Below are 16,911 nucleotides of genomic sequence, written 5' to 3' on the forward strand. Positions count from 1 at the left end.
CCCAGGGTCCTGGGATCGAGCCCCGCATCGGGCTCCCTGCTCAGCGGGAAACCTGCTTCTCCCTCTCCCACTCCCCTTGCTTGTGTGCCCTCTCTTGCTGGCTGTTTCTCTGTCAAATAAATAAATAAAATCTTTTAAAAAAAGAAAGAAACAAAGAAAGAAAGAAGAAAGAAAGAAAGAAAAGAAAGAAAGAAAGAAAGAAAGAAAGAAAGAAAGAAAGAAAGAAAAAGAAAAAGAAAGAAAGAAAAAGAAAGAAAGAAAGAAAGAAAGAAAGAAAGAAAGAAAGAAAGAAAGAAAAAGAAAAATAGGGAAATCAAGGGCAGAGAGGTCTCTGCGAGAGACGGGTCTTTGTGTCTTCAGCCAGTGGGGAGCAGAGAGCACCCACCACGGGGAAGGCCCTGGAGCAGTGACTGGACAGGCTCACGCTTCTCCTGGAGGTCAGCCAGCCTCCATTCTCTCTGCCCCAGTGTTTGCACGGGGGACCCAGGGCTGGAATAGCCAGGAGAGAACTGGTGCATGGGCCCAACAGAGTGGGCTTCCACCAGCAAGGCTGGTCATCCAGCCCCACAGCAGCCTCGGGTGATGCTGAGCCCTACACAGTGACATCCGCAAGCACCCAGGCTCCAAGCACAGGGCCACTTCCGCCCTGGAGGGGCAATAATTCATTTTTACCGAGATTCATACCTAGCAGTGCCTCGGTCCCACAATTATCCAAGGGTCAGGAGAGAGTATGGCTGGCTCAGTTGGTGCAGTATGTGACTCTTGATCTCGGGGTCATGAGTTCAGGCCCCACGTTGGGTGTAGAACTTCCTCAAAGAAAAAAAAAATTTTTTTTTTAAGAATGTGTGGTAGCCTTTTATTGTGTCAATGTAGCTATGCTGAAGTTATATTTTCCTAATTTCCTTCCCCGCATGGTTCCAAGTTAGCTCTGGCCCCAAGAGCAGTCTCCCGAGGTGCGGAAGGCAGAGGCAAGCATCTGTCACCGCTCAGGGGCGGCCGGCTTGCCTTGCTGGTTTGCGGTGGGACGACAGCTGGTCTGTTCATGCCCAGCCCTTCTTTCTGACTGCCAGGCCTGCTCACCACCAAAAGCACCGGCTGTAAGTAGTCTTCCAGAACATTCTTCACCAACTTCCATAACAGCTGAGAGTCTAATTCCTATAATAAACGCCAATATTAGTTTTCAAGCTCCTTTCACATGGCATCACAACAACCTCCTCTTCTCCCTCCCTCTTCCACATTACAGGACCCTTGTGACTACCTTGAACCTACCCAGATGATCGAGAACTATCTCCCTGTTTTGAGGTCACTGAGAAACAAACGCAATTCCGTTGGCTACCCTAATTCTCCCTTTGCCATCTAAACTACCATATTCACAGGTTCCAGAGATGATGACATGGACATCTTTGGGGGTGAGGGTGGGGAGGGGGCATTATCCTGCCTACCCCAATATCTTATTCTCCATCACTCAAAGTGGTTCTGCTTCTCTGACTGAATCCTAGCTGATAGATCGTCTTAGACCAAGGGACCCATTTTATGTCAAAGGAGACACAACAATGGGCACATGATCATGGGATCCATGGTCCCACCTAGATTCCACATCACCTACAATCTACGAGCCTGGGAGCACGCTGGGATGGCCAGAAACAGCACAGCCAGGGCACCAGCTGGCAAGGGGACCGTGAGGGGTTGAGGTGCTGGATCTCTGAGGGGCAGCACCATGGGGTGGGAGTCTAGGGCACCCCTCGCCAGCACTCCTAGCTTTCCTCTGGGGAATCTGCACTCTAGGTTGGGCTGGACTGGAAGTCTGGTTTCCTGGTGGGGAGAGGGAAGAGGGACAAGAAGGCCTTTTCCGAAAGGACAGTAAGAGCTAGACTAAACCTGGGGCAGGGCTCCCACCTGCTTACTTTGAGCCCCACATGCCTGTAGATCAGCAGAAGTGAGATACAGACAAGGGTAATTCACTCCAATTCTTAGGAGGAAGTTAAGTTCTAAATTCACAAGGGGACAAGGAAGAGTGGGTCTGGAATGCTGGGAATTCCCTTGGGGCATATTTTGGTGCTTCCATACCAAGGGATGACTGGGAACGAGCAATTCCAGGAACAGAAGCTGACAACAGCCAAGTATGTGGGCACGAACCTCTCAGGGATAAAGGTCTAGGTTACCCCAGCAGGGGAGCAGCCCAGACCAGAAGTGCTGGCTGAGAGTGAGGAGAATCTCCAAGGGTGACAGAGGAGGAAGAAAATGAGGGTTTATTATGGCCATCTTCAAAATGGGGACTGTAGCTGTCCCACTAAACTCCCTATTATAAGATTTCCTCTTTTTTGTTTGTTTCAGTTGTGACCACGCCTCACCTGAAAGACCCAGTTACAGCATGAAATTAATTAATGTGGAACACAAGTGCCTCTAAGTGGTACAGGTGTTAACCATAGCAGATGTTCTTGCTGCCTCCTCATTTTTTCAGTGCTTTTGAGCGTGAGCGAACTTCCAAACCTCTGTCTTCCAAAACCCATTTTACCCAAGGATTGATGAGAGTTGACATCTAGCAGGTCAAGGCAGGATACTGGTAACGATCCTACAATGCACAGGACAACAAACAATGAATTTTAAGATTAGCTTTTCAGTTTCTGGGGGAAAAAAAAAAAAGCCTGCTGGTACTTGGTAGGGATTGCTCTGAATCTCTAGACCAACTTGGGAAAATAGTGCCATATTAACCATATTGCATCTTCCAATCCATGAATATGGGATGTCTTTCCATTTATTTAGGTCTTCTTTAATTTCTTTTAATAATGTTTGTTTGTTTGTTTGTTTGTTTGTTTGTTTGTTTTAAGCAGGCTCCATGCCCAACATGAGACTTGAACTCATGACCCTGAGATTGAGGGTCACATGCTCTGCTGACTGAGCCAGCCAGGCACCCCTCAATAATGTTTTTTAGTTTTCAATGCTTAATCCTTGCACTTCTTTGATTAAATATATTCCTAAGTATTTTATTCTATTTAATATATTGAAAATGGAATTGTTTTCTTAATTTAATTATCAAATTGTTTGTTGCTAGTGTATAGAAGCAAAAAAAAACCCAAAACCAAAAAACAAAACCAAAAAAAACACTTTGAGGTGAGGGGAACCAAACCATTTTATGGAGGGGCTCTGAGGAAAAGTTGAAGGGTAGGAGGACAATGAGATTCGACTTCCTCAGCCTGGCTGGGATCTCCCCAGCCTCACAGCTGCCAAAAGCTAAAAGCAAAATTTTTGTATACTTATCTTGCAACCTTACTGAGCTAATTTATTAGCTCTTACAGTGGTTTTGGTGGATTCCTTAGGGTTTTCTATATACAAGACTATATCATCTGTAAATAGAGATAGTTTTACTTCTTCTTTCCCAATACAGATATCTTTTGTTTTTCTCGTCTGATTGCCCCAGCTAGAATTTCTAATACAATGTTGAATAAAAGTGGATAGTGTCTTGTTCCTAATCTTAGGGAGAAAGCTCATGGTCTTTCACCATTAACTATGATGTTTGCTGTGGGGCTTTTTGTAGATGTCCTTTATCAGGGTGAAGAAGTCCATCCTGTTCCCAGTTTGTTAAGTGTTTTTAATCATGAAAGGGTGTCATATGTCATATGTTTGTCAAAGGCTTTATCTGTGTCTACCAAGATGATCTTTGTTTTGTTTTAGTTTTGTTTTGGTCTTTTATTTGCTTTTGTATGCAAATGCTTTTGTATGCTTTTGTATGCAAAAAAAACTGACCTGCATTCCTGGAATAAATCTCACTTGATTATGGTGTATAATCCTTTTTTTTTTTTTAAGATTTTATTTATTTATTCGACAGAGATAGAGACAGCCAGCGAGAGAGGGAACACAAGCAGGGGGAGTGGGAGAGGAAGAAGCAGGCTCCCAGCAGAGAAGCCTGATGTGGGGCTCGATCCCAGAATGCGGGGATCACGCCCTGAGCCAAAGGCAGACGCCCAACCTCTATGCCACCCAGGAGCCCCTGGTGTATAATCCTTTTTACATGTTACTGGATTCAGTCTGCTAGTGTCATGTTGAGGATTTTTGCACTCATTTTTATAAAGGATATTGGTCCAGGGGCGCCTGGGTGGCACAGTGGTTAAGCATCTGCCTTCGGCTCAGGGCGTGATCCTGGTGTTCTGGGATCAAGCCCCACATCAGGCTCCTCCGCTGGGAGCCTGCTTCTTCCTCTCCCACTCCCCCTGCTTGTGTTCCCTCTCTCGCTGGCTGTCTCTATCTCTGTCGAATAAATAAATAAAATCTTTAAAAAAATAAATAAATAAATAAAGGATATTGGTCTGTCGTTTTCGGACGCATTGTTTGCTTTTCATCTCCAGGTCATGCTGGCCTTACATGATGATTTGGGAAAGGTTTCTTTCTCTGTTTTGGGAGGTGTTTGTGAAGGATTGGTGTTAATTTTTCTCTAAATGTTTGGTAAAATCCGGGGCGCCTGGGTGGCACAGGCGTTAAACATCTGCCTTCGGCTCAGGGTGTAATCCCGGCGTTCTGGGATCGAGCCCCACGTCAGGCTCTTCCGCTATGAGCCTGCTTCTTCCTCTTCCCCTCCCCCTGCTTGTGTTCCCTCTCTCGCTGGCTGTCTCTCTTTGTCAAATAAATAAATAAAATCTTTAAAAAAAAAATGTTTGGTAAAATCCACCAGTGATACCATGCTGATGTGAGCTTTTCTTTGTGGGAAATGGGACTGTTATGGGATTGGATTACTAACTCAATTTTTTACTTGCTGTAGATCAGTTCAGATTTTCTGTTTCTTCCTGAATTAGTTTTTGTAGTTTGCGTCTTTGTAGGATTTACCCATTTCATCTAGGTTATCTAGGTTTTTTTGGCGTACGATTGTTTGCAGTATTCCTTTATAGACCTTTTATGTCTGTATGGTTGATAGTAATGTCTCCTCTTTCATTCCTGATCATAGCACTTTCAATCTCTTTTTTTTTTTTCAGCTAAAGATTTGTCAATTTAATTGATCTTCTCAAAGAATCAATTTTGGTTTCATTGATTTTCTCTACTGTCTTTCTATTCTCATTTCATTTATTTGTCATTCTATTATTCATTCTTTTACTCCCTTCTGTTTCTTTGGGTTTAGTTTGCACTTTGTCTTCTAGGTTCTTAAGGTGAAACATTGGGTTATTGCTTTCAGATCTTTTTCCTTTTTTTTAAGATTTATTTATTTCAGAGAGAGAAGGGGGAGGGGCAGAATGAGAGGAAGAGAGTCTCAAGCAGACTTCACTCTGAGTGTGGAGCCCAAGGTGGGGCTCGATCCCAAGACCCCAAGATCACAATCTGAGTCAACACCAAGAGACGCTTAACTGACTGCACCACCCAGGTGCCACTCTCTTTCTCAATATAGGTATTTACAGCTATAATTTCCCTTGATGCTTTAGCTGCATCCCGTAAGTTTTGGTATGTTGTGTTTTCCTTTTTATCTATCTCTAAGTGTTTTCTAATTTCCCTTGTGATTACTTCTTTGACCCATTGATTGTTTACAAGTATGTTGTTTAATTTCTACATATTTGTGAATGTCCCAAATTTCCTTCCGTTACTGATTTCTAATTCATTCCATTGTGGTCAGAGAACATATTTTGTATTATTTCAATCCTTTGAAATTTATTGAGACTTTTTGCATGGCCTTACATATGATCCATCCTGGAGAATGTTCCATAAGCACTTGAGAAGAATGTGCGTTCTGTTGTAGTGTTCCATACATGCCTATCAGATCTAGTTGGTTTATAATATCGTTCGAGTCTTCTGTTTCCTTGTTGATGTTCTGCCTAGTGTTGTATACATCACTGAAAGTGGGATATTGACGTCTTCAACTATCATTGTCTGTTTCTCCCTTCAATTCTGTCTGTTTTGCTTCACGTATTTTGGGGGTCTGTTTGTACATGTATATATATTTATAGTTCCTATTTTGCTTGATGGGTTAACCTTTTTATCATTTTAAAATGTCATTCTTTGCCTCTAGTAACGATTTTTGTCTTAAAAGTCTATTTTTTTATATTAGTACAGCTATATCTGATATTAGCATAGCTGATACAGTATAGTATTTGTTTAAAGCTCCTCGGTTGATTCTGAAGTGTGGTGAGGGATGAGAACCCCCAGAACAACCATTCTAAGATAGGAGAGCAAGAGGGCCCATCGTTTGTCGTCAGATCTGTTTATTTAGCAGGATGCTCCTCAAACTTGAGAAGTGTTTGGACCTCTTTAAAGAAAAAAAAAAAAAAAGCTTCTTGGCATCTCCCAATGTTGACAATGTTTTTATTATAATATTCCTAAGTATGTGTGAATTTAAAACTAATTATAATCTTCAATTTGTAGCTCTCCTATAACAAAACCAAATCCAATTTGTAAATGAATTATAATCAAAACTGTAAAACAATAAAATTAAAGCAAAAAACATTAATTCACTATTTGAGTTCGGCATGACTTATCTACCATGAACCCTGCAAGGAATCAATTCAGCCATTACTTTTGTTTTTTTTAAAGATTTTATTTATTTATTTGAAAGAGAGAGACAGCCAGCGAGAGAGGGAACACAAGCAGGGGGAGTGGGAGAGGAAGAAGCAGGCTCCCAGCAGAGGAGCCTGACGTGGTGCTCGATCCTAGGTCTCCGGGATAATGCCTTGAGCTGAAGGCAGACGCTTAACGACTGAGCCACCCAGGCGCCCCAGCCATTACTTTTTTTTAAATCAGACTATGGTGAATGTCCAACCGTACAATATATGGTTAATACTATTTGCCACCCATTTGGCTGAAATAAATCATACTAAGTTCATCTTTGTTTCCGTCCCATTACCTGAAAATAGTCAAAATAGTACTATTGTGCCCCAAGAAGATCCTAAACACAACATACAACAGGTTCATTCTGATGATTCCAGAAAAGGCCTATATTAGAGTTTTAAGCTTACTATCAAAGTGAAAACAAATTTTTTAATTTCTGGAAGAAAGCTAATGGACCCCACAAATAAACCTGCCATCTGGAAAACAGTGGCTTGGAACTTTTCTTCCTTCCTTTCTTTCTTTTTAGAGAGAGAGAGAGAGCATGTGCATACACTTGAGGGAGAGGGGCAGAGGGAGAGAGAGAATTTTGTGAAATATTTCATTTATTCATTTGAGAGAGAGAGACAGAGCACAAGCAGGGGGAGAGGCAGAGGGAGAAGCAGACTCCCTGCTGAGCTGGGAGCCCAACAGATGTGGGGCCCAATTCCAGGACCTGGAGATCATAACCTGAGTCGAAGGCAAATGCTTAACCATCTGAGCCACCCAGGCTCCCCGAGAGAGAGAGAATCTTAAGCAGGCTCCATGCTCTGCATGGAGCCCAACTCAGGGCTGGATCTCACGACCCTCATATCATGACCTGAGCCAAAATCAAGAGTGGGATGCTTAACTGACTGAGCCACCCGGGCGCCCCAGAACTTTAACGGTGTGCCTCAATCCTTTCCAGAGGGCTCCGCATAAATCTTCAGCTGTTGTTACCCTCAGAGGCTACTTTTTCAAAGTATGGTTACACGAGGAGTTTCTCGAAGTTCTATCTGTGACTATTTCATCTTGAACAACGAGGGGGGAAAAAAGCAAAAGTAAGCATCTTGTGCTGGTCACCATGATCTGACCCAGAAACAGTTCGGTTGTTGGGTTTACTAAGCAGAAGGAAGCAAGATGAAGCAGTTGAGCAAAACTTCGCCACCATCTCCTCTAACTAGACGCACCTTTGTCTCTTAATGAGCCGAACTTTTCGGTAAATGAGTCGTTGAAGGAAGCCCCACATCCACAGTAACAGCTTTGGAGAAGACGGGAAGGAAGCCCTGCTTTGGAGCTGCGTCGGACCAGAAAGGAAACAGCCCTAGCCCCAGGGTGTGACCGCCACAAAGCACACCCTGTTAATTGAGATGACTCATTAAGCTCTGACTCGGCCCGACACTCACCTGTTGAGGAAGCAACTGAAGATGAGGGCACAGAACAATCAGTCATGACCCAGGGAAAGTGAAAAGCAGTATCTCCTGGCCCATCCACCCCGCAGGGAGAGGCCAGACCCTACAAGGTAGCACCTTGAAGTTATGGATAGAGTGCATTGTGGGGGCAGCGTTTGCTATTACCTCTTCCTTCTTTGGCCACCGAACCCAATAAATCGTCTATGAGTTCTTCTCTTTCTACAGAACATGTTCTAAGGTATGTAGTCCAATTGGCTCATGTGGAAAAGTTTTGGAAGAACTTGGGTATAATGGTTTCCTTTTACCTTAATTCAACTAGTTAACTCAGGGTCCATATGGAACAATGGTTAGCCCCTTTTTGAAAATGAAAGAGAACAAAAAGGACTTTTCCCAAAATAGCAGGCAAATCAGCTTGTTAGATATACCCAAATTCTCTTCCAAATTTCTTCTCAATAAACCAAGAAACGGAGTATCTTCATACATTTTCCTTGGAGGGTTTGTTTTAGGCCCAATTTTATGTTACTAAAAATTATTCTACTTGCATTTCATTGACAATCTGTTCAGACTTATGTTAAGACTTCTGCAGTGTTCGCTGTACTTTCTGACTGTGTGGCACATGGGAGAGCTTTCCAGTAGATGAGGAACGTCAGTTAGGTCCTTCATTTTCACCATCTGGCCTCTCTTTCCTCTCGATCACACAGCACGTCTATAGTTTAGGCTCTCCGCAGAGAGTTCAAGCCGAGAACCGCTCTGTCTTGTCTGAGCATGGCTGACAGCATGGCAAAGCATTGAAGAGGGCTCACTCATCTAGCCATCCACTCATCTGCATACAGAAAGCAACTGATGGGGGCGCCTGGGTGGCACAGCGGTTGAGCGTCTGCCTTCGGCTCAGGGCGTGATCCCGGCGTTATGGGATCGAGCCCCACATCGGGCTCCTCCGCTGGGAGCCTGCTTCTTCCTCTCCCACTCCCCCTGCTTGTATTCCCTCTCTCGCTGGCTGTCTCTATCTCTGTCGAATAAATAAATAAATAAATAAAATCTTAAAAAAAAAAAAAGAAAGCAACTGATGGACTTTGAAATACCCTATGAATGTTCCTTTGCTAAACAACAATCCAATATTATTCCTCAGGCTTTGCAAAAGGCATGAACGTTCTCATCTCCACCTCCTGTCTTTTTCTCCTCACCTAGGACACTCAAGCTGTATTTACCTCCTTTTTGTTTCTGGAAACTCTTACAAACAAGAGGTCTGTCTCCTTAGGGTGGCCCCACTGTCCCTCCCTACCTGTCCTCACCGTGGTCTCCTTCTTCCAGGCCTCAGCTTTTGTATCACCCTCCCCCCCGCCAAAGAGACCTGTCTATCGTCCCTGACTTGACTCCTGGGCCATTTTCTCCACAGTTCTTATCACAATTTGTCATTGTTTTTGTTTGTTTGGTTACTAGAATCTAGACTCGAAGAGGCAGAGACCAAGCATGCTTTATTTATCAGTATATACCCAGATCCAAGCATGGTGACTGGAAATACATAGGCACTCGATTCATATCTGTCAATGAAAGAATAAATAAAAGATGTCACTACAGAAGAGTTTATTTTCTATAGAATAACGGCTGAGAATGTCGCCTATTAGATTACCAAATAATGATCCAGCAAAGATTAAATGAAATAAAATTTCCCATGAAAGTGTTTATATTTCCAGAGTATTGAATTTAAGGCAGACTAACAAATTCAGCGAAGTTGTAGGATACAAAATCAATACACAAAACGGGTCACATTTCTATACATGAACAATGAATGATCTGAAAAGGAATTTAAGAAAACAATTCCATTTATGGTAGTATTGAAAAGAATAAAATACTTTGGGATAAACTTAACCAAGGAGGTGAAAGATTTATATAACAAAAATCATAACACATGACTGAAAGAAATTAAAGAAGACATAAATAAATGGAAAGACATCCTGTGTTCATGGGTTGGAAGACACAATATGTAGTTAATATGTCCCATACCACCTAAAGTGATCTACAGAACTGATGCAGTCCCTATCAAATCCCAAGGCATTTCTTGTAGAAATAGAAAAAAATCCTAAAATTTATTTGGAATCTCAAGGGACCCCAAATAGCAAAATAATCTCAAAAAAGAATAAAGTTAGAGGCCTCACACTTCCCAACTTCAAAACATATTATACAACTATGTTAATAAAAAAATGCTTTTGAGCTTAACAATAGACCTAGAGACCAATGGAACAGAATAGAAAGCCCAGAAATAAACCCTTTCATAAATAGTCAAATGATCTTCAGCAAAGGTGCCAAGACCACAGGAGGAAAAGAATAGTGTCTTCAATAAATGGTATTGGGAAAATTGGATATCCACATGCAAAGAAATGAAGTTGGACCCCTACCTTACACCATATACCAACTCATGATGGATGAAAGACCTAAACACAAAACCTAAAACTATAAAAATTCTAGAAGAAAACATAGGAGAAAAGCTTCATGACATTGGATTTGGCAGTGATTTTTTGGGATATGACACCAAAAGCACAGGTAACGAAAACAAAAATCAACTACTTGAACTACATCAAACTTAAAAATGCACATCAAAGGGAACAACCAACAAAGTGAAAAGGCAGCCAACACAAAGAAGAAAATATTTGCAAATCATGTATCTGTTAAGAGGCTAATATCCAGAATATATAAAGAACTCCTACAACTCAACAACAACAATAAAAGTAACCTGATTAAAAAATGGATGAAAGACTTGAATAGACATTTCTCCAAAGCTACACAAATAATGAACAAACATAAGAAAAGATGTGTAATATCACTAACCATTAGATAAACATAAATCAAAACCACAATGACATATCACCTCACATGCATTGGGATAGTCACTATCAAAAAGATAGCAAGTGTGGATGGGGATGTAGAGAAACTGGAACCCTATGCACTGTTGGTGGAGATTGTTAAATAGCAAAAATTCAATCAAGTAAACTTCAAAGATCTAATTGGCTTTCTTAATCAATTCATGGATTGGGCAGCATCCCATCTAGCAAGTAGAGGGGAACTCCAAAGGACTACAGAAAAGGAAAAGTTTTTAAAGGTAGAGAGAGAGTGGAGAAAAGGAAATTATTAGCAAAGCGTCCATTGCTTTAGGCAAGGTCGCCCTCCAATGGGGAATGGAATGGATCTATCAATAAATTTCCTACTGCTGACCAGGAAATTCCCATGTTGGTGAGTTGAAGGTTACATTTCTAGGGGGTTGAAATTGTAGTCCAGTTAGGTATTAAGTCTTGTTTACTGACTTGGGGCCTTAACCTAAGGCCCCAAGTGATGCCATTTGGGGGCTCTGGCTTTCTTTCAAGCAGGATGTAAAATGGTTATTTTACATTTACATATTTACTGCTATGGAAAACAGTATAGAGATGCCTCAAAAAATTAAAAATAGAATTACCATAGAATCCAGTCATCCACTTCTGTGTCTGTATCCATAAGAATTGAAAACAGGATCTTGGAGACAGCACAACCAAGTTCAGCATTATTCACAATAGCCAAGAGATACAAGCAACCTGATGTCCACTGAAGGATGAACAGATGAAGAAAATGTATATATGTGGAATGGAATATTATTCAGCCTTTAAAAAGGAAATCCTGTCACATGCTACAACATGGATGTACCTTGAGGACATTGCACTAACTGAAATAGGCCAGTGACAAAAAGGCAAAATACTCTAGGATCCCATTCATATAAAGTCTCTAAAAACGTCAAACTAATAGAAACAAAGACTGGAAGGGGCGCCTGGTTGGTTCAGTCCATAGATCACCCGACACTTGATCTCGGGGTTGTGATTCTGAGCCCCACACTGGGTGCAGAGATTACTAAAAAAGAAGGAGACAAGGAATGGTGGTTGCCAGAGACCAGGGGGCGGGGCAAATGAGGAGCTGCCGTTCGTCCGGTAGGTACAGAGTTTCAGTTTTGCAAGGTGAAGAAGTTCTCGAGCTCTGTTGTACAACAGTGTGAATAGAGTTAACACCCCCGAGCTGTGTATTTAAAAATAGTTAAGACAGTACATTTTTTGCTATGCGTTTTTACCATAGTTTTTTTTTTTTAAAGAATTATCTATGTTTTGGAAATGAGGACTTAGAATTTGTGTGTGTGTGTGTGTGTGTGTTTAAAGATTTCAATCACAGTGTAGCAATTTTGCAAGTCTAGATGTCCATATTTTGGCTTTTATTGATGAAGAGCAAAACTTCACATTATTACATGTTCTTTTATGGGACGTTGTATTTTATTTCTTCCTGACAGTGGGATTAAAGAGTCAGGTTTGGGGGCGCCTGGGTGGCACAGCGGTTAAGCGTCTGCCTTCGGCTCAGGGCGTGATCCCGGCGTTGTGGGATCGAGCCCCACATCAGGCTCCTCCGCTATGAGCCTGCTTCTTCCTCTCCCACTCCTCCTGCTTGTGTTCCCTCTCTCGCTGGCTGTCTCTATCTCTGTCAAATAAATAAACAAAATCTTAAAAAAAAAAAGAAATTTTAAAAAAATAAATAAAGAGTCAGGTTTGGGAAAATCATCTGAACCATATACAAAGTGAGTTGAAATAGATTGAGAAGAAACAAACCCAGATATTTCAAGATTAAAAAAAAGTGTTATGATTTTATTTAAATTTATTTGAGAGAGAGAGCACACAAGCAGGGGGAGTGTCAGAGGGAGAAGCAGACTCCCCACTGAGCAGAGAGCCCAACGCGGGGCTCGATCCCAGGACCCTGAGATCCTGACCTGAACAGAAAGCAGACCCCTGACAGACTAAGCCACCCAGGCACTCCGTCATGATTTTAATAAAAGAGAAATTTAGGGCAGACTTACAGTCACCGCTCCAGCTTTGGCTCCTGATATTCTTTCCTCCTTTCTCTACAGGAGGTCTGTTCTCTCCTCAGCCGTTACTTGAGCTGCCCAGAATACAAGTATAAACACGTCTTATTGTAAGATTTCGGCTATGCAAATCTGTTTTGGAAGCAAGCATACAGTTAGCCACACAGACTTTTGCTGCTATGAATGCAAAGCAAGTACTTCCCCATTCTTCTGAGATAGCGCAGAAACAGAAATGCCAGTGTTGAGGCTGAGAAGGATGGATAAACTGTATGCAGGAAGACAGTGGTTTTTAAACATTCTGCCTGTTGTCCCTTAGAAGAATTTTTTAAGTCCATATACTCCCTTGCACATTTTTTGAAAAGGTGTTATTTATTTATTTATTTGCGAGAGAGAGTAAGGGGACGGTCACACGTTCTCTTGCTCTCGCTCTCAAATAAATAAATAAATAAATTTATTTTACAAACTAAAAACAACACAACTTTCTTCTGGACTGAATTATCATTGCCATTACTAGTAATATACACTTGATCGAAGCATAACTGGCTCACAAAGTTTAATATATCATTTCTTTTTTTTTTAAGATTCTATTTATTTATTTGCCAGAGAGAGACAGGGAGAGAGAGCACAAGCAGGAGGAGAGGCAGGCAGAGGGAGAAGCAGGCTCCCCGCTGAGGAAGGAGTCTAATGGCGGACTCGATCCCAGGACCCTGGGACCATGACCTGGGCGCCAAAGGCAGACGCTTACCGGACCGAGCCACCCAGGTATCCCTGATACATCATTTCTAAGCGTAAGAAGCAAAGTTTCAGGGGCGCCTGGCTTGGTGGAGCCGGTGATGCTTGATCTTGGGGTCGTGGGTTCAAGCCCCACATTGGGTGTAACGATTACTTTAAAAATAAGTGGATAAAACATGTGCCAAGTGATGGCTAGGATTCACTTGTAACATTATTAAGCCCTATTAAAGACCTCGGAAAACATTAAAAAAAAAAGAAGTAAAATTTCATTAGAAATGCATCTCTTGGGGAAATGGCTGCAGCTTCCTTCTTCCGTTAGTGCAGGTCTGTGCGAATATATGCAACTTCTCGCCCGGTAGAGACACAGCCCAACACGTCCGCTGATCTTGATTTCCATAGGATGGGATGGCGTTTTGCAAAGAGAAGAAACTCCTCGTAGGAGTTTTGCTGAGTCTCTGCCACCTGAGTCTTTGCATTTGGAGTTACAGGTGCGAAGCTACGGAGCGAACCTTCATCAGAACTGACGCTGCTCAGATGTGAAGCACGAACAGCTGCTCACATCGCAAAAGAACAGATGCTGCCTGATAAGGGAACAGAAGGCAAGCTGAGGGCAAAGCACAAGCCGACACCCGCCCCCCCACTCCCAGGTCGGTAGGAGTCCCAGTCCTCAGGCACTCCTGGCTGCCCTAAAGCTAAGGGAAGGAAAACCAAAGGGTTAACTGATAGAGCAAGACGCGTCTCCATCAGTTTACCCGTGTCTTAGTGATTGACAAGGAAAAAGCATTATCAATAGCCTAACTTCCAGAGACCCATAACTCAATTTCCTGGAGCCCCCACATCACCCTCTCCTCCATGAATGATGCGGAAACCAGAAGCAGAAGGGAAAGGAAACACAATTACATTTCTTTATGACCACCAGCCCATCGACAAGGGTTTGAGATGGGCAGAGTATGATAGGCCTCCAAGAAGCGCCCAGCTGTCTCAGTGTTCATGCTTTACTAGGAGAAAAAACAACTTTAAAGTGCTGAGAGCCAGGCCTCCAGTACCCTGAGGGTCTTCTTTAGCATATGAAAGTCCTTTTGGACACCTCCCTTTGTCCTTACCTCCCTCACCTCCCAAGTATATAATCAGTCACTCCTCTCACAACCCCAGGGCGGCAGCTCTTTAAAAACACCTTTTTGCACCTGAGACGTCTCAAGAATTCTTTCTCCACGATCTGCTCTGGACCTCGCCCGCATTCCAGAACAACATCACTCCCCAACCTTATGCACCCCGCGACAGAGAAGCATGTCACTGTCTTTGGAGTAGTCGTACCAAACAATCAGTGGTGATCTGATCAAACCTTAGATCCAAAGACCAGCTTACAGGAAACACGGGGAACCGAGAAACAGGCAGTATGACACCACGTGGATACAATTAGCAAACTCCAGCTCTCATTAAGGAGTCAAGTGCAAGGAAAAAGAGTTCATCGATTTTCCATTTTGATTTAAACAAGCAAACTTCAGAGAAGAAGAAATGCAGAGTTAGAGGAAAGTTGTGACATTTAGGAGACAATAAGAAGTTTTAGCACTAACTGCATTTTTATCATACGAAATACGAATTTATTTTCAGCTGAGATCATATCACAGTTCCTTGTTATTTCGAAGACATGATGGAACTAACGTGAGTTCGCTCCTTGGTGAGTCACGGGTAGAGACCACGTCGGGTGGCGTTGTCCCACAAAGGACGCTTTATCTGCAGCAAATAAGGAGATCACGGGGAATAACTTCCAAAGCCATGACTCCTGGAACAGGGGTGAGTGAGTTCCTTTTATTTAGGGTTGGGGGGGTTCTGTCACCCTGCGCAGAGGAGGGCATCGGGTCACCGTGCGTCTTAAGGAAACATGCCTATACATACATTATGTTCTGCTAGTAAGGTCGGCGCTCCTCCTTGGGTGGAGATTTTAACATTATAATGAAGCAGCAGTAACTCTTGGACAAGGAGAAGGGGCTCTGGGCCGGCTCTGAGAGCGGTCTAAACTGGACCCCGTCTTGGGCTCATTATCTTGGGTAAGGAACCCATTATCCTGGGTAAGCGGGTTTGCTCACTTTTGCAATAGCACTGGGAGTTCTTATCACTGATGGCTCATCTCCCATCTGGTTAGGCTATTTCCTGACCTGGTAGAGACTGGTGAGTTTTATGCTCCCTTCCTTCCGCGGGGGGCGGGGGGTGGAAATCCTTCGCTACTGAGGGGTGTGCATTTCTTTGTAATTCTGACACCTCCTAGGAAGTTCTGCAGAAAGGGGGCTGGGACCAGTCGGGCACAGATCACGTGGGGGGGGACAGGTAGGGGGCCTGAAATGACTTCTCTGTTGTCACTAACGCTGTATCTCGTTTTTCTTTTTTCTGGGGGCCCCTCACTTTTTGCTTGCAATGACACATAGTGAAATGTTCACAGAGGAAGCAATACGGAAGTGTTTACAGATGAAATAATATGATATCTGGACTCTACCTCAAAATAATGCTGAATGTGCTGCAGAGGCTGCAGAAACACAGTGCTGTGTGGTCCACTGTCGTATCTTCAGGGGGAGCGCCCCATGAACCCCTGCCTGGGGCAGCCCACATCCAGGGTCTTGGCCCTGCCCCACGGAGTTGCCCCACCTTGGAATACTTCTGAAGGACCATCCCTGCTTCAGAGCCCTCTCTTCCTTCCTCTCCCTTGCACAGAGTTGATCCTGCCCACACTCCCACTAAACTGCCCGCAAGCTAACCTTCGTCTCCGAGCCTGCTTCCCAGGGAATCCAACTGCAGCAAGATGAAACAAGATTGGCCATGGGTTGATCCTTCTCGAAGCCGGGTGTGGCCAGCAGAATTCGGAGATGGTGTCCAATACCCCCACACCTGTCATAAACATCTTGTATAGTCCCCAGGTTTGTGACTATAATGGATTTTACTCCCGTGATTAGATTAGATGAGACAGCACGGTTGACCTTGAGATAAGGAGATTACCCTGGTGGGCCTGACCTAGTCACATGAGCCCTTTCAGAGCTTGGAGGTTTCCCTGGCTCATCTCAGAAGAGGAAGTCAGAAATTTGAAGCATGAGGATTCAACACACCGTTTGCTGGCTTGAGGATGGAGGGAGACAAAGGCGAGGAATTTGGGGGGCTGGTAGCCACTAGCTGACAGCATGTAAATAAGGTTCATGTCCTCAGTCCTAAAGGACTGACATCTGCCAATGAAAACAAGCCTCAAGGAGGATCTCCGCCCCCGCCCCGGCCCCACCCAGAGCCTAGAGATGAGAACTCAGTCCAGCCAACCCTTCGATTTCAACATCATCATATGCTGAGCAGAGAACGTAGCCATGTCTACATGGCGTGGTCAACAAA

The 16,911-nt window shown here is 43.3% G+C and overlaps 1 long non-coding RNA gene and 1 other non-coding gene across 3 annotated transcripts; both read right to left on the reverse strand.

Moving 5' to 3' along the window:
• Positions 1–2,837: 2,837 nt before the first annotated feature.
• Positions 2,838–2,910, reverse strand: TRNAE-CUC (transfer RNA glutamic acid (anticodon CUC)). The gene has a single exon. It is a non-coding gene; the product is annotated as a tRNA-Glu (tRNA).
• A 6,468-nt stretch (positions 2,911–9,378) lies between these two features.
• LOC123784381 (uncharacterized) lies at positions 9,379–13,218 on the reverse strand. 2 transcript variants are annotated; one of them, XR_006777438.2, is made up of 3 exons: positions 12,808–13,218; positions 11,398–11,522; positions 9,379–9,490 (listed from the first exon to the last, which is right to left on the reverse strand). It is a non-coding gene; the product is annotated as an uncharacterized LOC123784381 (long non-coding RNA). The 2 variants fall into 2 exon arrangements; XR_015724107.1 differs by having other exon boundaries at positions 11,398–12,434.
• Between the last annotated feature and the right edge of the window lie 3,693 nt (positions 13,219–16,911).

Source organism: Ursus americanus, chromosome 4 (genome assembly GCF_024610735.1).
Source record: "Ursus americanus isolate L20-20 chromosome 4, mUrsAme1.1.p, whole genome shotgun sequence".
In the NCBI taxonomy this organism is placed as follows: Eukaryota; Metazoa; Chordata; class Mammalia; order Carnivora; family Ursidae; genus Ursus; species Ursus americanus.